Source organism: Nicotiana tabacum, chromosome 23 (genome assembly GCF_000715075.1).
Source record: "Nicotiana tabacum cultivar K326 chromosome 23, ASM71507v2, whole genome shotgun sequence".
NCBI lineage: Eukaryota > Viridiplantae > Streptophyta > Magnoliopsida > Solanales > Solanaceae > Nicotiana > Nicotiana tabacum.
Window position 1 is genome coordinate 142,526,486 of NC_134102.1, and position 24,421 is coordinate 142,550,906.

General features: G+C 39.2%; 1 pseudogene; it reads left to right on the forward strand.

Annotated features, from left to right (window-relative positions):
• Window positions 1-10,760: 10,760 nt before the first annotated feature.
• On the forward strand, window positions 10,761-20,251 carry LOC107780304 (alpha-L-arabinofuranosidase 1-like; annotated as a pseudogene).
• The last annotated feature ends 4,170 nt before the right edge of the window (window positions 20,252-24,421 follow it).

Here is a 24,421-nt window from a genome sequence, read left to right on the forward strand (position 1 = left end):
TGTTGGATGAGATGAGGTCATTGGACCTAGAATGGATGCTATCGGATTTGATTGTGGTATATTTGGGAGGATAATATCGGAAATCGGCTTAGAAATTGGCTATAGTTCTTGTAGAAAAAGCGGGAGCTCTATGACCTGTTGGTCTGATGAATGGTTATGAATTCTGCATGTTTCTTACATCATCGGCAGTGTACAGAGGTTTTAGAGCGAGGCTTTGTTTGATATGAGGTCTATTACTGGTATTGGATTGTTTTGAGCAACTACTGTGATTTGAAATTTTTGCTATGAGTATTTGAGTTATGTGGTACATCATGTGAGTACATCTTGGGTTATAGATATGGCTTGATACAGCTTGTCCAGACTTAAACTATATGTAGATGCAAAATTCTGATCTTATAAGAAATTTCGGATGTTGAAAATTTGATTCGAAGGCTTGTGGGCTAGGTTGAATTGAGGAATTTCAGTTATGTTATGTTATCGGACCTATATGGGATAGGGTGACATGGGATCACCCCCGGGTATATGCATGGTAAGGTTACACGGCAATTTGATGGCTTTTGAGAACAACTCTGGACACGTTCGTGGACGAACGTATGTTTAAGTGGAGAAGGATGTAACGACCCAACTGGTCGTTTTGAGCATTGCACTTCGCTCGGTAGTTTACGGGCGTGAGTAGCTCCGTATGATGCATTTTGACTTGTCTGAATCGTCCGTTTTGGTTTTCAGGAATTTTGGAATCGAATTGGAAGAATGAATTTCATTGTTGAAGCTTTAAATTGGGAGTGTTGACCAAGTTTGACTTTCTAGTATTTGACCTCGGATTGGAATTTTGATGGTTCCGTTAGCTCCGTTGGGTGATTTTGAACTTAGGAGCGCGTCCGGATTGTGATTTGTAGGTCCGTGGTTGAATTTGGCTCGAAATGGCGAAAGTTGAAATTTTAAAAAGTTTGACCGGGAGTGGACTTTTTGATATCGGGGTCGGATTTGAGTGAAACTAGTATGGTTGGACTCGTAATTGAATGGGTTGTTGGATTTTATAATTTTTTTCGGGTTCCGAGGTACGGGCCTAGGTTGGGCTTTTGGCTGATTTTGGGCTTTTGATTCAAGATTTGATCTTTTTCGATCGGGATTGTTTCCTTTAGCATTGTTTGATGTATTTGAGTTATTTTTGGTTAGTTTCGAGCCGTTCGAAGGTCGGAACGCGCGAAATGGAATTTTGGAGCATCGCTTGGCTTGCTCGGTGTTGGAATTGGCTTGTTCGAGATTAGTAACTCTTCTAATCTTAGTGTTGAGGGTATGAAACCCCAAAATACATGTTATGTGATTGGTATTGAGCTGACGCACATGCTAGGTGACGGGCGTGTGGGAGTGCACCATGTGAATTGAGACTCTGTTGTTCCCATGGCACTATATAGTGGTCCTACTTTATTGATATCCGTGTTTTTACCATGTGATAAAGTAGTTAAGCTGTCAATCATGCTAGATATCATGTTTAGGCATTATGCCGATACTGTTTGGACCCATAGTGGTTGTCTCTTACTGTCATCTCACTGATTTTATTGATATTTCGTACTCAGTCATATTCATGCATTCATACCATATCTCAGTCTTAGATATTATTTATTGATACATCATATCATTGTTGTCGGGCTAGTTTCATGACATTGTGAGCCCGTGAGTGAGACTGGAGAGATTGATGACTGAGTGAGGCCGAGGGCCTGAGTGAGAGTGACATTTTGGGATCGGGCTGCACGCCGCAGCATATTATATTGATTATATTTTATGTGGATCGGGTTGCACGCCGCAACGAGTCTTCGGGATATATATATATATATATATTATTGGATTGGGTTGCACGCCGCAACAATATTGGATCGGGTTGCACGCCGCAACAATATTGGATCGGGCTACACGTCGCACCAATATAGCGCTTGGGCTGAAGGAGCCCATCCGGAGTCTACACACCCCCAGTGAGCGCAGTCGACTATAGAAATGTGGATCGGGTTGCACGCTACAACGGGCCTTATGGTCATATATGGATCGGGCTGCACGCCGCAGCAGGTATAGTACAGGGTTGAGTGATTGAGTGTGGTGAGCATTGAGCATAGTGAGAGAGAATGCGAGACATTGAGGTTGAGTACTCTGAGAGTGAGAGTACATGAGCTCATCATCGAGATGCATTACATTTGACATGCGTACTTGTGATACATGCATAGAGGTGCATTCCATCTGCTACCCAGTTGTGGGTACATTTATGATTTTACATGTATCTTGACATGTAGGCATAGAGAAGTACTTTCCTCATGCTATCTGAAAATGAGACATCTTACTTATTATTGAAAGAAGTTTTGGGAAATATCACAGTTTTCAAACTTACTCGTATTTTGGCTTTTTCGGTAAAAGATTTGGGTTTTCACTGAGATACTTGAAAAGAAATGCCTACTTTTCTGGAAATGTGAATAAATTGAGCCTTTTATTTCTGAGATACTCTTTTATTACTTGTACTATGCTATTATGTTGAGTTGTGGAATATTGGTGTTGGACCCGACCTTTGTGTTAGCTCGTCACTACTTTCAACCTAAGGTTAGATTTGTTACTTATTGAGTACATGGGGTCGGTTGTACTCATAATACACTTCTGCACCTTGCGTGTAGATGTTGGCTGATGATGTTGCTGTGTTCAATGGGAGCTGGATTGAAGATGTACCCCGCGTCCCGGCTGTAGCTGCCTCTTGTTCGTGGTAGCTTTAGATCTGTAAAAACTCTGTTTATGTACTATTCAAACAGTCTATGTATTTATTTCATTTCTGCTTTGTAAACTCCATTCTTAGAAGCTCATGATTTGTACTACCAGTTCTTGGGGAATGTATTAGATTCAGATATTTCTTTACTTAGTTGCTTTATTAATTGTTATTAGAATTGGTTAGTGGTTAATTATCTTACCTAGTGGGTTGGGTTAGGTGCCATCACGACTAGTCAGATATTTGGTCATGACAGCAGTTCACAGCATCAGGGTTCTCATGCCATGGTTACGGCACTAGTTGCTGCACCGCCTGCTCAGGCAGCCAGAGGCAAGCTATTACAGGTGGAGGTCAGACCGTTAGAGGTGGAGGCCAGCTAGCTAGAGGTCGTCCCAGGGATATAGTTCAGGGTGACGGGGCCCAGCCCCGGTGTTATGCTTTTCCAGCCAGGCTTGAGGCTGAATCATCTGACGTAGTTATCACAGATACTGTATCAATTTGCAATAGAGATGCTTCAGTTCTATTTGATTCGGGTTCTACTTATTCCTACATGTCATCCTATTTTGCTTCATATTTGGTTGTGCCTAGTAATTCTTTGATTGCTCATGTGTATGTGTCCACACCTATGGGATATGCTATTGTTGTAGATCGTGTTTATCGTTCGTGTGTAGTCACCATTGGGAGTCTTGAGACTAGTGTAGATCTTCTACTTCTCGATATGGTCGATTTTGATATTATTTTGGGTATGGATTGGCTGTCACCTTATCATTCTATATTGGATTGTCACTCCAAGACGGTGACCTTAGCCTTGCCGGGGTTGCCTCGATTAGAGTGGATAGGGACTCCTGACCATTCTACCAGTAGGGCTATTTCTTATATGAAGGCTCGGTGTATGGTCGAGAAGGGGTGTATGGCTTACTTGGCTTATGTTCGTGATTCTAGTGCGGAGGTTCCTTCCATGGATTCAGTGCCAGTTGTTCGTGAGTTTCCAGAGGTGTTTCCTGCAGACCTACTGAGGATGCCACCCGGCATGGATATTGATTTCTGTATTAATTTGTCTCTGGGCACTCAGTCCATCTCTATTCCGCCATACTGTATGGCCCCGCTAGAGTTGAAAGAATTGAAGAAACAGTTGCAAGATTTGCTTGATAAGGGATTCATTAGACCTAGTGTCCCTCCCTGGGGTGCACCCGTGTTGTTCTTGAAGAAGAAAAATGGATCGATGAGGATGTGTATAGATTATCGGTAGTTGAACAAAGTCACCATCAAGAACAAGTATCCATTGCCGAGGATTGATGATTTATTTGATCAGCTTCAGGGTGCCAAGGTGTTTTCGAAGATTGATTTGAGATCTGGATACCATCAGTTGAGGATTAGGGCATCCGATGTCCCTAAGACAGCTTTTCGGACTAGTTTCGGGCATTGTGTGTTTCTGGTGATATCCTTTGGGTTGACAAATTCCCAGCAGCATTCATGGATTTGATGAACCGAGTGTTCAAGCCTTATTTGGAATCCTTTGTGATCGTGTTTATTGATGATATCTTGATCTACTCCCGCAGTCGAGAGGAGTATGAGCAGCATCTCAAGACTGTACTTCAGACTCTGAGAGACAACCAGTTGTATGCTAAATTTTCAAAGTGCGAGTTTTGGTTGGATTCAGTCACTTTCTTGGGGCGCGTTGTATCAGTAGAGGGAATTCAAGTAGATCCTAAGAAGATTGAGGCAGTTCAGAACTGGCCTAGACCCACTTCAGCTACGGAGATCAGGAGTTTCTTGGGTTTGGCGGGATATTACCGTTGATTTGTGGAGGGGTTTTCATTTACAGCAGCCCCGTTGACCAGGTTGACCCAGAAGGGTGCCCCGTTCAGATGGTCAGGCGAGTGTGAGGTGAGCTTTCAGAAGCTCAAGACTGCTTGGCTACAGCGTCGATGTTGGTGTTGCCCACAGGTTCAGGATCTTATACGGTATATTGTGATGTGTCCCGTGTTGGGCTCGGTGTAGTATTGATGCATGAGAGGAGGGTGATTGCATATGCGTAGCGGTAGTTGAAGGTTCATGAGAAGAATTACCATGTCCATGACTTAGAGTTCGCAGCTATTGTTCATGCGCTGAAGATTTGGAGGCACTATCTTTACGGTGTGTTGTGTGAGGTTTTCACGGATCATCGGAGCTTTTAGTATTTGTTCAACCAAAAGGATCTCAATTTGAGGCAGATGAGGTGGTTGGAACTATTGAAAGACTATGATATCACTATTTTGTACTACCCCGGGAAGGCCAATATGGTGGCCGACGCCTTGATTAGAAAGCAGCGAGTATGGGTAGCCTTGCGTTCATTCCAGTCGGTGAGAGTTCGCTTGCATCAGATGTTCAGACTTTAGCCAACCAGTTTGTGAGGTTGGATATTTCAGAGCCCAGTCGTGTTCTAGCTTATACAGTCGCTCGGTCTTATTTGTTTGAGCGTATCAGAGATCGGCAGTATGACGACCCTCATTTGTTGGTCCTTAGGGACACAGTGCGGCATGGTGGTGCCAAGTAGGTTACTGTTGGAGATAACAGAGTTTTTAGGATGCAGGGTCATGTTTGTGTGCCTAATGTGGATGGACTTCGTGAGTTGATTCTTGAGGTAGCCCACAGTTCCCGGTATTTTATTCACCCGGGCTCCGCCAAGATGTATCAGGACTTGCGGCAGCATTATTGATGGAGGAGGATGAAGAAGGATATAGTTGCATATGCAGCTCGGTGTCTAAATTGTTAGCAAGCAAAGTACGAGCATCAGAGATCTGGTGGTTTGTTTCAGAAGATAGAGATTCTTGAGTGAAAGTGGAAGCGTATCACTATGGATTTTGTTGTAGGACTCCCACAGACTCAGAGGAAGTTCGATGCAGTTTGGGTCATTGTGGACAGGCTGACTAAGTCAGTGCATTTCATTCGTGTGGCAGTTACCTATTCTTCGGAGCGGTTGACAGAGATTTACATCTGCGAGATCGTCCGTCTTCACGGTGTGCCCATGTCTATCATTTTTTATCGAGGTACGCAGTTCACTTCGCACTTCTGAAGGGCAGTACAATGTGAGTTGGGCATGCGGGTTGAGTTGATCACAGCGTTTCATCCTCAGACAGACAGACAGTCCGAGCGCACTATTTAGATCTTGGAGGATATGCTCCGCGTATGTGTTATAGACTTCGGAGGATTGTGGGATCAGTTCTTGCCCCTTGCAGAGTTTGCCTACTATGACAGTTACCAGTCGAGCATTCAGATGGCTCCCTATGAGGCATTATACGGTAGGCAGTCCCGGTCGCCAGTTGGGTGGTTTGAGCGGGGGAAGGCTCGGTTGTTGGGTACAGATCGAGTACATGATGCCTTGGATAAGGTTAAGATTATTCAGGATCGACTTCGCACAGCTCAGTCCAGGCAGAAGAGTTATGCCGAATGTAGAGTTCGTGATATTGCATTCATGGTCGGAGAGAGAGTGTTGCTTCGGGTGTCACCCATGAAGGGTGTAATGAGATTCAGAAAGAAGGGCAAGTTGAGACCTAGGTATATCGGACCTTTTGAGAGTTCTGGAGAGAGTAGGAGAGGTGGCTTACAGGCTTGCGTTGCCACCGATCTTATCAGCAGTTCATCCGGTATTCCATGTATCCATGCTCCAGAAGTATCACGGTGATCCGTCCCACGTGTTAGATTTCAGCTTTGTCCAGTTGGACAAGGATTTAACTTACGAGGAGAAGCCAGTGGCTATTCTAGCCCGGCAGGTTCGCTAATTGAGGTCTAAGAATTACCCTTCAGTTCGAGTGCAGTGGAGAGGTCAGCCCGTTGAGGCAGCTAATGGGAGTCCGATTCAGATATGCAGAGTAGATATCCACATCTTTTCACTAGCTCAGGTACTTTTCTATGTCCGTTCGAGGATGAACGGTTATTTTAGAGGTGGAGAATATGATGACCCGATAGGTCATCTTAAATTTTAGAACCAAATTCTGTGTTTTGAGGTCTCAAAAACCTCATTTTGGCCTTCCTCAATTTGTGTGCGCAGTCCAGGTGTTCTTCCGGAAAGTTTCTATGTTAAAAACTGAGAAAAATAAGAATTTCTGCCTTAAAAATTAATTTAAGTTGACTTTGGTCAACTGTTTGAGTAAACGGATCCGGATCCATATTTTGACGGTCCCGGTAGGTCCGTATCATAATTTGGGACCTGGGCATATGCCCGAAATCTAATTCCGAGGTCCCTAGCTCGAGATATGGAATTTGGATAAAAAATTAAAAGTTTGAAAGTTTAATAATTTTTAGAATTGATGTATATTTGGTCTTGTTGATACCGGGTCTGTATTTTGGTTTCGGAGCCCGGTACAGGTCCATTATTATATTTATGACTTGTCCGTAAAATTTGGTGAGAAACAGAGTTAGTTTGACGTTATTTGGACGTTCGGTTGTGAAAATAGAAGTTTTAAAGTTTTCTTGAATATTTCATTTGATTTGGTGTATGATTCGTAGATCTAGGCATTATTTTGGTGTTTTGATCGCGCGAGCGAGTTCGTACGATATTTTAGGACTTGTGTGCATGTTTGGTTCGGAGCCCCCAGGGCTCGGGTGAGTTTCGGATAGGCTACGGGGTGAATTGGACATAGAAAAATCTGATGTTTTGCTTCAGCTGATATCTGGTGTGTTCTTTTTCGCATTCGCGAAGGTACTCTCGCAAACACGAAGAGTGAACTGGGCTGGGGAAGATTTTCTTCATCGCGAATGCGGTAGACGGGTTGCGAACGTGAAGCAATGGGGGCCTTACCCTTCGTGAACGCGACCAGCTTCTCGCGAACGCGAAGCTTGTTGGACCTGGGGGAGGGGACACTCGTTCTTCTACGCGAACGCGAGCACTGGCTTGCGAACACGGACGCCATAGGGGAACAACTTTCGCGAACGTGAAAGCCATTTAGCCTGCTGCACATCGCGAACGCGGCAGGCCCTTCGCGACCGCGAAGAAAGCCTGACGCCCAGACCTTATAACATTTCAAAAACGGGATTTTACCCATTTTTCATAAACTCTACATTAGAGCTCGATCCTAGGTACGATTTTGAAGGGAAAACTCAACACCAATTTATAGGTTTGTACTCTTTAACTCATTTTCTTCCATTTCAATCATCACCCATTAAATTCTTAGCCCTAATCTTTGTTCTTTCATAGTAGAAAACTAGAGATTTAGGAAGAATTGGAGATTTTTGCAAATTGGGGATTTAGACCTCAATTTGAGGTCGGATTTCAAAATTAATTATATAATCAGGCTCGGAGGTAAATGAGTAAATAAATTTTGATCCGAACCTCGAGTTTTGACCAAGCGGGTCGGGGGTCAATTTTTGACTTTTTGAGGGAAAGTTTGGGAAATCTAAATTTATGCATTGTAATTGATTCCTTTAGCAATAATTGATATTGTTGAGTCGGTTTTGGATAGATGTGGTTTGGAGATGGATTCTAAAGGAAAAACCGTGGTTGAGCTTTGAGTTTGGTCTTCGGAGCGAGGTAAGTGTCGTGGTTAACCTTGACTTGAGGGAATAGGACTTGTTTGTCTATTTGCTACATGTTTAAATATTGGGGAACAACGTATATGTGAGGTGATGAGTACTTATGCGTTGTAGTCGGGTTAAAGCATGCGGGCTGGGCTTGGTTTCTTACAATTTTAGCTTCCTTTGTTCATGTTATCCATGTTTAAACTAGTATTATTAAATTGATCATTCTTATCATGTTTATGGATCTTCTGGTGATAATTGAGTATTGATTCCGAAGTTGAGGTTGATATTGTGGAACCAAATGTTGAAGTAAGGCTTGAACTTGTTATTCTATCTCCCTGTTATTATTTTTTCATTGCATTATGATAAGGGAGAGTGTTAATGCACGGAGGATGATGTTGTGCCATATTGTGAGTGTTAATGCACGAAGGGTAATGTCGTGCCATGTTATGAGAGTTAATGCACGAAGGGTGATGGCGTGGCGTTTCTATTGATTTTATGGTGAGGTTGAGAGTAAAAGCACGAAAGGTGATGTCGTGCATTTTTTTTTTTACTGTATTTACTTGTTCTTATTGGTTCATAGTATATTGGCTGTTCAAGTTACCATTCTGTTGTAGTCCTCTATCTCGTATTCCCCTCAGCATGTTTCCCCCTCCCAATAGTATATGTTTAGCTGTTATTTGTACATATACTGTTAACTTGCATAGGTTTGTTATGTAAGTGTCTTGTCATAGCCTCGTCACTACTTCGTCGAGATTAGGCTCGACACTTACCGGTACATGGGGTCGGTTGTACTGATACTATACTCTGCACTTCCTGTGCAGATTTTGGTATTGGTCTCAGCTGATCGAGAGGCCTAGTAGCTTGGACTGGTTCATCGGAGACTCAAGGTAGATCTGTTGGCGTTCGCAGACCTTGAAATCCCCGTCTATCTTTTCTGTTTTTATTTTTGTTGTTTCTTTCGTTCAAAGAGTGGTATTTTTTTCAGACTTTTACTTGTAGTAAATCCTAGAAGTTCGTAAATTGTGACTCCAGATCCGGGTGGTAGTAATTAATGAAGTTTTTATATTCCGCACTCGCTGTATTTCATTTTAGTTTATTTGCCGTTATTTACTGAATTGAATAAGGATTGGCTTAATAATTTTCTAACGTCGGCTTGGTAGCAAGTGGAATATTAGGCGCCATCACGGTCCCGACGGTGGGAATTTCGGATCGTGACAAATAACTATATGGTTGTAAACTTTAAAATATGGCCACTTCAATCTATATATATATATATATATATATATATATATATATATATATATATATATATATATATATATATATACAGTATTACACTATTTTCACCACCATCGAGCTATAATCGGTGGGCAGGCCCCTATTGGGCAACCTCTGATCAGATGGTAAGTTATATAGAGTGTTATTCCCACTAATTTACTAAATCAAGAAGAGTGCTTTGTGGGGTTTGTAGTATTTCCAGGTGAAAAATGAGTCAACTTGAAACAATTGAAGTTTTCACCTTTTTGTGTTTATTACTTGTTTTCTTGCAATTAAGAATTAGCTATATCAACTTTTCATTTCTATTTTCTTTCTACTTTTCCATTTTTTGGTTCCAGCATTTCTTGTTAAATTGATTGTAATCTCACAACCTTTTGATGTTCTTCTAGTTTAATATATTGCTTAATTGTTTAATTTTGTAGGTATCTTGTAATGCCCCTATAGTTCCCACCTCCCTTCTTTCATTCAGTCAGCATCTATTTAGTTGTTTTTATCAAATTGTGGATAGTCAAATGTTTAGTTTGTAGCTTCTTTTCTGTGTCTCTCCTTATTATTCAGCTTCTAAACTGTTTAAATAAAGAGAAACGAAGTTGGAATGGAGGAGAAAGTTTAAGAAAAGTAGTTTTACTTTGGTTGGTTTTAGTGGAAAATGAGAAGTACAAGAAAATTTAAAAGTTTTTCTCTTTACATTGACTGGATCAGTTAATACTTGAGTCAAAAGGGAAGGACTAAATTTTGCTATCTTTTTCCTTCTATTAACATCCTCTATCTACTTTTTGATATGGTCCGAGGTTATGTTGGTGATCACTTATGATTGTTGAGATTTTGGGAAAGGGGCAAATGAAAGTAAAAAATATGATTGTTTAAAAGAGCAAGATATTAAACTAGTTTGTCTGTTCAATATACTTGAGTATGTTACCAGTTCTTTGGATTTATGATTTTTTTAGTCTGTCAAAGCTTGACCAGTAACTTGGATGCTATGTAAATTAGTGAATTAGCCGTTACCCCTCTGTCCACACTAAAACAATCTTTCCTTTTCTTATCTGTATTTATGCTTTTTTCAGTTGTATTCTTTGATATTGAACAATCATTTTAGTGGTATTATCTCTTGATGACATTAGGTTGTTACAAAAGTTAGCGACTTTATTACTTTTCTTCTTTTGTTTGATCAAAATCTTACTAAATTAGCATCTTTGTTAAAGCTTAAATAGGCTCCCGGAACATTGAATGGTGTGAGAAGGATATGGATTCAAGCCGCTCCCTTTGTTGTATTCTACTTTTAGTTCTGTTTGCGATATCCGTCCAATATCAATGTTCTGCAAGTGGGACTGATGCAAACCAGACAGTGTTACTTTAGTAAATGCATCTGAAGCATCAACAAGGAAAATATCGGATACTCTTTTCGTGATATTCTTTGAGGTGAGTTTATCGAATTATAACATTCCGCTCAATGAAATTGTACCTTGGAATAAAATTATCTCGCGTATTCCATCAAGCTACTCCCATTTTAACTTCTAAGGTTTAGGGTTCGGAGTTCGGGATTCTTGAATTATGGAAAGAAAAAAAGACAAAAAAGTATATAAACTAAAAAATAACTTAGGCTTGTGTATAACATTGGTACAAGATTGGACGTTTGATAAGTGTTGTTAATACCTGTTCTTGTGACGGCATTCAAATTTCTCCAAATATCTGGTTGGAAGTTCTTCCTATTTTATTTTACTGGCGTAAGTTGGAAATTGTTACCAGACTCTTGGAAAATCAAATGGGATGCATTTACCATGTTGATTTGATACTGTCAATTGAATAATTAATAACACCTTCGATATTTTGTTTCATGAGATCAATCATGCTGGCGCTGATGGATTGTGGGCTGAACTTGTCAGTAATATAGGTGAGCTTCATTTTTTTCTGTTTAGTCGAGGGTCTTCCGGAAATAGCCTCTTTGCCCTTCCAGAGTAGGGGTAAGGCTGCGTATATCCTACCATCCTCATACCCCACTTGTGGGAATACACTGGGATGTTGTTGTTGTTATTGTAGTTGCTGTAGTTGTTGTTGTATTTAGAAAAGGAAAAGCCTAAAAATTGAATAAATACATGTTTTGACTAGGAAAGAATTCTTACTAGTCTACGAGAAGGACAAGAAGGGAAGAGCATGATTTATAGGTGGAAAATATGTAGACAATGACATTACTGTTGGTCAAATAGAACTTAGATACATTAATATATGATTTTGTCCTCTCTTCTATTGTCATACTTACTTGTTCTTTGAAATATATTCGTACATGAAATGTTAAATTGGAGAGTTTATATGTTCTAGTATGGTACTATGGTTCAAGACTCTTGTGAGTATTACCATGTATATTCATATGCAATGCCTCTTAAATCTTTTTATCTTTGATTTTAATTTTAGTTTTCTTGAAAAACCACTTTCAGGTTTTGAATCGGGAGACCATAATTTTCCATCTAGCATTGAACCTTGGTCTATCATTGGTGATGAGTCTTCTGTAATTGTATCAACCGATCTTTCATCATGCTTTGATCGAAATAAAGTTGCATTGCGAGTATATGTGCTTTGTAACAATAAAGGTGTCAAAATCTGTCCAGATGGAGGAGTTGGTTTCTACAACTCGGGATTCTGGGGCATGGTATTTTACCTACTTTTCTTTTTATTTTCTTTAATGTTCTTTACGCGTCTCTAAGTTCTCCTCACAGAGATTCCCCATAAAAATGTTCACTATTCTGGCAATAGCAAAAGAACATCAGACTTGCTTCATATGTAACCTCAAGTCTCATGTCGATTTCCACTAAAATTATTTAGTAAATTAGATTTTTGGTGTACAGTTGCTACTTTGCTTTTTGTGCTTTGGTGGTTTATTCATATTTTGATCCATAAAACAAAACCAAGTAACGATCGTTAGACTCTAGCGGTTCTATGTTTATATCCTCATGAGTTTGTTGTGTACTTATTACTTGTTTTCCTTATTTTTATGCTTTCATGCAGAAAATTGAACAGGGAAAAAAAATACAAACTGGTGTTTTATATGCTTTCACAAGAGTCGATTAATTTAGCAGTAGGTTGAACCGGTTCAAATGGATTAAAGAAGTTGGCTACTGTTGTCGTAGTGTAAGTATCATATGCTACATATATAGTTGTCTATGTTTTCCAAATTTTCATACCAATGTTTCGACAAAGTTTGGATCTTTCTTACAGTTCATTCTTTAATGTTTTTGCAGAGCTGCAAATGTATCAAATTGGACGAAGGTGGAGATTTTGTTGGAAGCTGAAGGAACCGATCCCAATTCAAGACTTGAATTGAGATCAACTACAAAGGGTGTTATATGGTTTGATTAAGTATCATTGATGCCCCTGGACAAATACTGTCGCGATCCGAAATTTCCATCATCGGGACCGTGATGGTGCCTAACATTCCATTTGCTAGGCAAGCCGACGTTAGAGAATTATTAAGCCAATCCTTATCCAATTCAGTAAATAACAACACATAAGCTAAAATAAAATACAACGAGTGCAGAATAATATAAAAACTTCATTAATTACTACCACCCGGATCTGGAGTCATAATTCACGAACTTCTAGAATTTACTACAAATACAAGTCTGAAAGAAATACAACTGTTTGAACGAAAGAAACAGTAAAGAAAAACAAAGAAAAGATAAACGGGGACTTCAAGGTCTGCGAACGCTAACAGATCTACCTTGAGTCTCTGATGATCCAGTCCGAGCTGCTACGCCTCTCGATCAGCTGAGACCAATACTAAAATTTGCACAGGAAGTGCAAGGTGCAGTATCAGTACAACCGACCCCATGTACTGCTAAGTATCGAGTCTAACCTCGACGAAGTAGTGACGAGGCTATGACAAGACATCCACATAATAAACCTGTACAGATAACAGTATATGTACAAGAAAATAATAATAACAGCTAAACATGTACTATTGGGAGGGGGACATGCAAAAGGGCACATGATATAGGAGATACATTGGAAATGATAACCAGAATAGTCAACATGCTTTTAACTAGTAAGAACAACTAAACACATTGAAGAAAATTACACGGCATTACCCTTCGTGCTTTTACTCTCAATCTCACAATATAAATCAATAGATACAACACGACATCATCCTCCGTGCATTAACTCTCATAATGTGGCACGGCATCACCCTTCGTGTATTAACACTCACAATATGGCACGGCATCATCCTTCGTGCATTAACACTCACAATATGGCACGACATCACCCTTCATGCATTAACACTCTCCCTTACCATATATCAATGAACAAGTAATAGCAGAGAGATAGAATCAACAAGAACAAGCCTTACTTCAACAATAGTTCCACAATACAAATCTCAACTTTGGAATCAATACTCATTTATCACAAAACCCGTAAACACGAAAATTACGATCAATTTAGTAAGTAACTAGTCTAAGCATGGGTAACAAGATCAAGTAAGCACATAAACTACAAGGAACAACTTTCACCCACATGCTTTAACCCGATAACAACGCATAAGTACTCATCACCTCACATATACGTTGTACCCAACATCTAAGCATATAGCAATTAGACAAACAATTCTTAATCCCTCAAGTCAGGGTTAACCACGATACTTACCTCGCTCCAAGGCCACTCAATGCTCAATTATCTCTTTTCCTCTAGAATCCACCTCCAAACCACTCGTATCTATCCACAAACGACTCAATAATATCAAATATTGTTAAAGAAATCAATTACAATGCATAAATTTAGGTTTCCTAAACTTTCCCCCAAAAAGTCAAACATCGACCCCGGCCCGCTTGGTCAAAATCCGAGGTTCAGACTAAAATCCATTCACCCATTCACCCCCGAACCCGATTATGTAAATAGTTTCGGAATCCGACCCCAAATTGAGGTCTATATCCCCAATTTGCAAAAATCCTTAATTCTACTCAAACCCCCAATTTTCACCATGAAAATCCTAGATTTTTAGGTTGAAAACTCATGGAATGCAATGGGTAATTGAAAGAAAGCAGGTTAAAATCACTTACCAACAAATTGGGAAAGAAAATCTTATGGGAGAATCGCCTCTAGGTCTTTTAGTTTTGAAATTTTTGAAAAAATGGCAAAATCCCGTTTTAGGTTCTGTTTTGAATAACTAGGCGACAGTGTTCATCGCGTTCGCGTGAATACTGTCGCGTTCTCGAAGAGCTGCGCCTTAATGACTTACGCGATCGTGGGAGACTCAACGTGTTCGCGAAGGTATAGCCCGCCTCACCTTCGCGTTCGCGAGATAGGGCCCGTATTCGCATAGAGTCACCCCTGATTTTCCTTCCCAGCCTGCCTATTGCTACGGGTTCGCGTGTGATTATTTGCGTTCGCATAGAGCAATCCCCCCAATGCTCTGTGTTCGCGACAGTAGTCTCGCGTTCGCGTAGGAGATAAACCCACCCAGTCCAGTTCACACATCATGTTCGCGAGAGTGGCTTCGCGAACGCGAAGAAGGAAACCAGAAGGCACCTAAAACTGCAGAAAAACCAAAATTTCTAAGTTCAAATCATCCCGTAGCCTATCCGAAACTCACCCGAGCCCTCAGGGCTCCAAACCAAACATGCACATAAGTCCTAGAATATCATACGAACTGGCGTGCACGACCAAAATACCAAAATGACGCCTAGAACTATGAATCGGATACCAAATCAAATAAAATTTTTAAGAAAATTTTAAAACTTCTATTTTCACAACTGAACGTTCGAATCACGTCAAACTAACTCCGTTTCTCACCAAATTTCACAGATAAGTCATAAATATAATAATGGACCTGTACCGTACTCCGAAACCAAAATATGGACCCGGTATCAACAAGACCAAACATAAGTCAATTCTAAAAATCATTAAACTTTCAAACTTTTAATTTTTCATCAAAATTCCATATCTCGAGCTAGGGACCTCGGAATTTGATTCCGGGCATACGCCCAGGTCCCAAATTATGATACGGACCTACCGAGACCATCAAAACACAAATCTGGATCCGTTTACTCAAAACGTTGACCGAAGTCAACTCAAATTAATTTTTTTTAAGGCTGAAATTCTTATTTTTCAGTTTTTAACTTATAAGCCTTCCAGAAGAACACCCGGACTGCGCACCCAAATCGAGGAAGGCTAAAATGAGGTTTTGGTGACCTCGAAACACAGAATCAGGTTCTAAAATATAAGATGACCTATCGGATTATCACACATACAAGGTAATGTATATTTAGGAACTTATTGTTAACTTTGATTAAGGAGTCAAACTTTATTAGGTTTAAATTAAGAAAATGTGAAAGCTTGCTAACCATTTAACCAAGAATGTCTAGTAGTTGTCAACCTAACCTGAATAATTTTACAAATTATTGCAACTATTGGTTGCCCTTGTTTTTCGCTATAAATACCGTTACTTAATCGATCCTTCTATGTCAATGAGCATGATGTGATTTATTTATTTGCTTTCTTATTTTTTTCACTTCTGAATGAGCGTTCTTTTGATGTATTCGCATCATAAATGTGATTTTAATAATTTTCTTGGTGAAGGGGCATGATTTCCGCAAAGACCTTTTTGGAATGCTTAAGGCCTTAAAACCAGCATTCATCAGATTTCCAGGTAACATTACCAGATGACGGAGCATGGCATTATATGGTTATTTATAATGGAATCAGAGTTAATATTTTTCGCCTGCTAGTTATTTTGACTTCTCTACTCACTTCCTTCTTGATGAGAAAGAATATTATTATACACATTATCATAAAAAGGAATGATACTCAAAGGGATGCCTTAAAAGCCACGAGCGATCAGTTACTCCTTAAAGTAATTGAATGTAACTGGAAATTATGCTCACAGTGTTCTTATAATGAAGTTAAATGTATTCATTAATGAAAAACTTATGTTGACATTCGTCTAATAAGAAATCAACGATGCCCTAAACTTTCTGTTTGATTTATGCTCAAACCAGCTAGAGATCAGGTAATCTAATTCTTTTCATCGATAACAGAAATAATCTTGTAATGATTAACTTAGGTGATTCAATACATAAAGAAAAGGACTACAGTGATAAGGCGAGAGATATAGTATTATAAACATATATATGTCTGCAGGAGGCTGTTTTGTCGAAGGCGGCCTGGGCCTTTAGGTGAAAGAAACCATTGGACTATGGGAAGAGAGGCCTAGGCATTTAGGTGATGTGTGGAATTACTAGACTGATGATGAGCTTGGTCATTCCGAGTTTCTTCAGGTAACGTTCTGCGCTCTCCTAAATTTGATTCAAATGGACTTAAAAACCTGGCCAAGTACACACGAACACTCTTAACATGAATATGGTATGCTTATGCATGTGATAACTCGAGTCCTTTTTTTCTGCAGCTTGCAGAGAGGAATTGGATGCATTGCCAATCTGGGTTTTCAACAACGGTATCACCTCCACATTCTAAGATGCACTACTCTTTTCTTTTATTATGTGTTTTCTTCATGCAATTAATTAACTTTTTTTCTTCTCTATACATGTATTATTCTCAGGAATCAGCCACAACGATCAAGTTGACATGGATATTATTTGCAAAAATCTGATTAAAAACTTAAAAGGCATATATTCTATAATAAAGTTTAATTTGATGCTAAACGTTCTAGACATACAACTTATCAAGACTCCCAAAGGTTTACTAAAATATAGATGCATATTGGTATGAGACTTTCTAAACATGATCTTTCTTTTTCCATTTTAGTTTCCTCTTTTGTCAGCCATAAAATTTCTTGAGCCGAGGGTCTATCGGAAACATGCTCTCTAACTTCATAAGATAGAGGTAAGGTCTGGAGTACACATTAACCTTCCCATACCCCGTTTGTGGGATTTCACTGGGTTTGTTGTTGTTGTTGAAATCTCTATTTTTTGCCAAATCTTACCACACTTTTGATGACTATAATCCTCGAAATTGAAACGTTGTTCTACCCGGCATGTGTTTTATTAAGTTGAACAATTTATGTGACCGGTGAAATTTGTGCTACTCGGCCTGTGTTTCATTAAGCTGAACAATTTATGTGACCGGTGAAAGTCAAACCTTAAGGGTTTTAATGGTTGTAATGCAACTGTAAACCATAAAGAGGTCTAGAAGCAACTCATGGACTTTAAACTCATTTTCTCATGACCCAAATATGTGAAAAAAGTATGTGGATATTGCATATTGAGCACTCTGTTATGTTTTATAAGCATATGCGTTGATGTCCAGGAAATCTTAGATGGACTTGAATTTGCAAGAAGTGCTCTTGACTCAAAATGGGGTTCAACTCGAGCTGCAATAGGACACCCAGAGCCCTTTGATTTGAGATATGTTGCTATTGGAAAAGAGGATTGTGATAAGACACAGTACCATGGTATGCAGACCTTACTGTTTTTAGCAGATCATATTTTCATGATATACATAAAGAATAGTATGCCTTATAACTTTGTAGCTGGGACATCACTTTATAGTCGCGCATGTTTCGTAGCCTTCAAAGAATTTTGAGGATTGAGTCAAGACCTGAAATCCTTGTAATATGATTTAGGAAATTACCTCAAGTTCTATTTGGTGATCAAATAAGCCTACCCAGATATTAAGATAATCTCCAACTGCGATGGTTCTGCCAAAGCATTGGATCATCCGGCTGATTTATACGATTTTCATGTAAGATCTTGATGCTGTTCAAGTCTATATTTCACGAAGCACGTACATTGAGAGATTTAACTTTGTTTACCTTATTTCTAGATTTTAACTAATGATGTTTCTGAGATTAGATTTATAACAATGCAAGTAATGTGTTCTCTCTTGCTAACCATTTTGATGGCGCGCCACGCAATGGACCGAAGGTGAGGGTAAATGTTTCTTTGATGATAAATGCATTTTGTTATAAATGGTGCTTATGTATAGTGTTTATTTCTATAGGATTTTATAAGTGAGTATGTTGTGCACGGAGATGATGCCGGTAAAGGTAGTTTTTTAGCAGCATTGGCTGAAGCTGGTTTCCTCATTGGGGTAGAAAAGAACAGGTACTTGCCATTTTTGGGAATATATATCAACTAAATGTATTTCTACATTACATGTCCATGTAAAATTGTATCGATAAAGTTCAAAGCTTGAAAAATCTACGAGTAAAGACTATATATTAAAATAAAATAAAATTGGAGGAGCTGATATACTATTTTACTTAGTTAATTAGTTAAAAAGAAGGTGATATAACCATTACATGTCCACCTTCTTGTTGCTTCCTCTCTTTTTTTGGTTTCTCACCCAGTGTCTGGTACCTGTATTGGGGCCTGACTAAATCCGGATTCGCACCGAAAATTCCCATATTGCGGGTAAAGTGCTCCCTAATAAAGGCGACTCCATACCCAGGGCTCGAACCCGAGGCCTCTAGTTAAGAATGTAGTACTTACCACTCCACTATAACCCTTTGTTGGTTCTTGTTGCTTCCTCTATGATCTCTTTGCTCGACGATAACCTATTATTATGTAGTGATGCAGTTGAAATAGCAAGTTATGCACCCCTATTTGTTAATAACAATGATTGGACGTATGTTTGATTTCTTCTGCTCTAACTCTTCTTCTTCTTATTTTCTTCAAAATTGAATCATCTCTGTACAATAATGCTCTTTTACTTAGGTGGAAAGCAGATGCGATTGTTTTCACTTCTTCACAGGCGTATGGAACGCCTAGTTATTGGATGCAACACCTTTTCAAAGAGTCAAATAGCGCAACTCTACTAAGTTCAACTCTCTAAGCTAATTCTTCAGATTCACTAATAGCATCTCCATAACCTGGCGAAATGAGATTGATGACAACGAGTACTTAAGAATAAAGGTGGAGAATTTATCGATCTGATTGATGATTATTTAAGGGTTTGGATAATTTCTTCTCTTGAACTGCTAAAAGTACGCTAGTGTAGAATTTCATATAGGCAATTATCATTAGCGCTTCTCAAGACTCACATTATCTAGTTTCAAACTTCACGTAGCACTCTGTGAACAAACTAGATGAGTCAAACAAACTAAGACTGCTCTTGTTTCATAGGTTATAGTACTTGGAATCCTAATATCGCACCTAGGTTGCTTAAGTGAGGATTTCTCTTTTACTAGATTTATATGGTGTTGAGTCTAAGTTCATATTTGCAATTAAAAGTTGTCCATCTTGTAGCTGCACAACTTAGTCTCCATCAGTTGTTTCATGACTCATTTGTCATTCTTTTTTTACATGCATGACTCATTTGTCAAAGATAATATTTCCAGGTTGTGAACTTTGGGAGCAGTACAGTTACTCTTAAAATCTCTATCAGTGGATTGGAGCAGAACTCATTGCAGTCCTTTGGGGCAACAAAAACTATATTAACATCTACCAATGTGATGGATGAGAATTCTTTCGAAGATCCTAAGAAAGTACAGACATGTTCCATTTTATTTCCTTTAATTTGGTGACTGTTTACCTTGAGATTTTATTCTGTTATTTTATGCAGGTGTCACCAGTTGAAACTATGGTCGAAAAAGTAGGCGAGAACATGGATGTTGTACTTTCACCGTATTCTTTCACTTCATTTGATTTGTTAAGAAAATCCATCAGCATTAGGACAACAACAACTGCTTCTGACCTTGAATCTTCATTCTAAAACTATGCATCATTGAAAATGCCAATACTGAATAATATCATTTTCATCTAATTTTCATGTGTCTTCAGTTCTTGATGTTTCCATTTAGTCGCTTCTATGTTGTACTTTTAAGGCGTTTGTTATGGAACTTCTTTGAAACAATCACCACCTCCGTCCTTTTCAGATTAAACGAAACAATTATGCAATTCTGTCTATGCTACTTCTAGATGAATGATTGATAAGAAAAGATCGTCTGAGCTTCTTTGTTTTCTATTGACTCGTGTCTTTTTGTCGGGAAAATAGGGCAGCCCGGTGCATAAAGTATCTCGCGTTCATGCAGGGTCCGAGAAAGGGCCGCATCCCAAAGGGGTGTGATATAGGCAGCCTATCTGATGCAAGCATAAATGATCACGAGTGTTGTTTTTCAGGATGAAGAGTTGTCGAAAGTTATAAGGGGGAAACATAGTTTCTTAATTGCTTTGCTATCTACTGGCAAAATGTACAGTAAAATTGGCAAATTCTGATGTATGTATCAAATCCTTGGTATCTTGTCATTACAACCAAAACTTTGATATACCTCTCTCCCCTTCTTGGTATATAGGAGTAGCTGACCTCATTTTCAATATCAGTATTTATCACTACTTACCAAAAACAAGTTTGTTTTCTAATTATTTATTGATTAGTTAATAACTTATGCAACTCAACTTTTAGCCTAACTTATAGAAGAATACACAGTTCTGCCATTTTCCTTTCAAACAAATACATGTAGGTGAAAATATATCCTAAAGTAACATATCAAACTGTTGTATTTGGAACTATGGTTCCAATCCAACCAAGCAAACCTATCATCAATCTAGTGACTCTTATCATTTCTGATGCAAATGGTGGTTTTAGTTTCCAACTCTACTTAAAGAACATAGAGATTCCTCAAAACATACACAAACTACTGAAATGTATCATACAAATCCAGTCCATTTTTCCATTCGTTCATTAAAGGTGTCAATTAGTACTAATCTCCTGGCCTGTGAGGTGTACGAAATGACTTTGATGTTGTAGAGTCAGTAGGGTCTTTGCGATACTGAAGGACAGCTGTATTTGGTGAATTCCAATCTCTTTGGTCCTCTAAATTTAGCGATAAGAGTGAAATTGGATCACTTATAAAAGAGTAGAGATACAAGTTTACTGCTAGCATTTCTTATTTAAGAACCTAAACACTGGAAAAATAGGAACAAGAGGCAACAAACCAATTGATGTCAAAAGGTATTCTGCCTCTGAGCCTGAGCAGCTACCAAGCTAGTCAACAATTGCACCGCACTGCGCATATCATGGTCTGTAGTGCCAGACGGAGGAACTGGATGTACTGGGTGCCTCCTAATATCCTCGGGAGGAGACAGAGAGGTATGAGACGGCATCTCACTCTGAGCCTCACTTTGGCCTGCTCTGGCTGGAGGCACCTGAATGTTACCCTCTCCCACAGCTGTATCAAGCCGTTTACTAATCACTTGCTTCCTAGTCGAAGGCATCGCTGAAAGAAAACAAGGTGAATATTAGATATGAACACTTACTACTCAACTCTACGCACGATCTAGATTCAGGAAGAAGGTAACAACCCTAGATGTCACGTAGCCTCCTGATTATAAATGTGGCGCGCTACACATCCATAATCAAAACTCTACTAGACACGGCTCATAGACAACCCCTAGGACAGACTTGCTCTGATACCAAGTTTGTCACGACCCAACTGGAGGGTCATGACTAGCACCCGGGCCATACTTGCCGAGCACCAACGTACATTTTATCTAACCTTCCTTATTATCTTTAAGGGCCGACAAGATCATTATAAATAGTAGACATGGATCATGAACATCCAACAATGAAAGATAATGTCATGAACATACATAACATGGGACGACAAGACTGTCAAGAAACTATATATAAGGTACGAGCTATCATGATGCCATGAAAGACTATACAACAAAAATCAGCCGAAAAGGCATTCTAAAACCATACATAAGTCGACACCTGTCTATGAGCCTCTAAAAGAACATAAGTGCTACAACATTGCCGGAACAGGGCCCCGACATACCCATAAGGTCTATAACAAAAATGCATACCAAGACCACGGCAAGTCCGGAGAAGGGATCTCGCCAATAACCGCTGAACTGGACAGCCTACTGTGGTGGGGGAGCTACGTCTACCTGTCTATCAGGACCTGCAGCATGACATGCAGCGTCCACAAATAAAAAGGAAGTCAGTACGAATAAAGTACTAAGTATGTGAGGCAAGAAAGCATAAGTAAGAACAGTAATGTAAACATGGATAGAGAATATACAACCTGTGACATCTGGGTACCTCTGAGGGCTACTGACATGAAATACATGATACATACATATATATACATAAACTTTTAAAACATACGCCTTTGTGGGCATCACCATCATCATATCGTACCCGGCCATAATAGGCTCGGTAAAACGTACCCGGCCATCATAGGGCTCGGTAGAATCGTACCCGGCCACGTGGAGCTCGGTAAAACCCAACTGATCAGTGGTTGCACAATAGGTGCCATACCCGGCCAACTATAGCGCGGCTCGGTAGAATAAAATAGATACATATATATGATGCATGCTGGACTCATTGGAATCACATTTTGAACCTTTCGGAGTGACGTAAGGTCGGTATCCTTCGTACACGTTATTAGGATTAACTCTTCATCAAGAAACTTATAAGAATCAGGAACTACCAACAACATTGATAATATAAGAATAAGAGAAGTAACATCAATACCAATCGTTTCATAAGAAGGGCAGCAATGTAAGTATTGCTAGCTTCTAAGAGTAGAGTATCTTTGGGAGCTCGTTCATTACATTATGTACAATCGGAGTCGTGCAAAAGAATGAAGGGGATAGACTCACATACCTTGTATATACTGCCCAACCTCAAGCTATGCAAATATCACGACTCCTTAGTCTACAATAAGACAAATGACACTATCATTATCGTTTAAGCGTCGTAACTATTATGTATCGACCACAACCTATTTTACGATGAAACGGACAGCACCTCCCCTATTTATATGACTTCCCACAAGTCAATACAATCACCAAACAGCCCAAACAACATCATTAATAATCATATTGAGCCTCCAAAACAGTCCACCAACCAACAACATTACTACCAAGCTTTTCGATATATATTTCACAAGTTCTAGCTTCAACGACTTAGCTGCAACTTGGATAATCTTAAATATATATAGAGTAAGAGGTTCCTTACCTTTAAATAGAAAGAACAACTCCAATTTGACCTTAATTTTCCACGAAATATCCCTTCAATTCTGCCACAAGAACAAGGAAGCGAAACTAGCAATTAATTCGGGTTTTTCGGCACTAGAATTTCTTTAGAAGACTTGAAATCACCTAGGGTTGATATTAAAAACTTGAAGGTGTATTTACAGGACATAAAACACTTAAAACAACCTCCCACACGAGCTGGAACAACACAAAAATCAGCAACAACAAGAAGAACAAGAAACTTACTAGCGCCACGGGATTCCCGACATTTGATTTGTGTTGTTTGCCCTTTGTTTGGGTCTTGGATCATGAGAGAACCTTGAGAGACTGTTTTTAGGGTTATAAGGTCTGAATATACTGAAAAATAATGACTTAAAACGGGGTTGAGGTATCTTATATATGTCCATATGTCTTAAACCGCCTTTGTGGGCCCCATAGAGAGCAGCTTGGCGCACTCTCGCAAAAACGCGAATATCTCTCTATTCCGAGATCGTATCAACAAACGGTTTAATGCATTGGAAACTAGACTCATAAATATTCAATTTGATAGGTAGATCACCCCATAATTCCAAGCACATTGGGAGAAAAATGCAGTAACTTTTGACCTAAAGTTTAAGTAAAATTATAAACCTAAGTTGCGACAACTTTTATCAACTTTTGTTTCATAACTCGCTTGACTTCAAGACTTATGATGCGGATATTATATGATTCAAATACATTAAAACAAGACCTCTTGGGACAGTTAATCACCTCTAGTGTTACCCGAAAATACGGGTTACAACATCCTTGATTCGTTTAACTTCTAATATTTGTTAACCACTCTTATACACCCTTGTATCGTTTAAGACCAATAGGATTAACTTCTTATCATCTCAAAGATAATCTCTTCTTGTATTTACGTCGACTTACTTATGACGTGATCTATGGTATGCGAATTTGGGTTGTAACAGCAAGCCTAGCTGCCAGAGCTGTTGTAGAA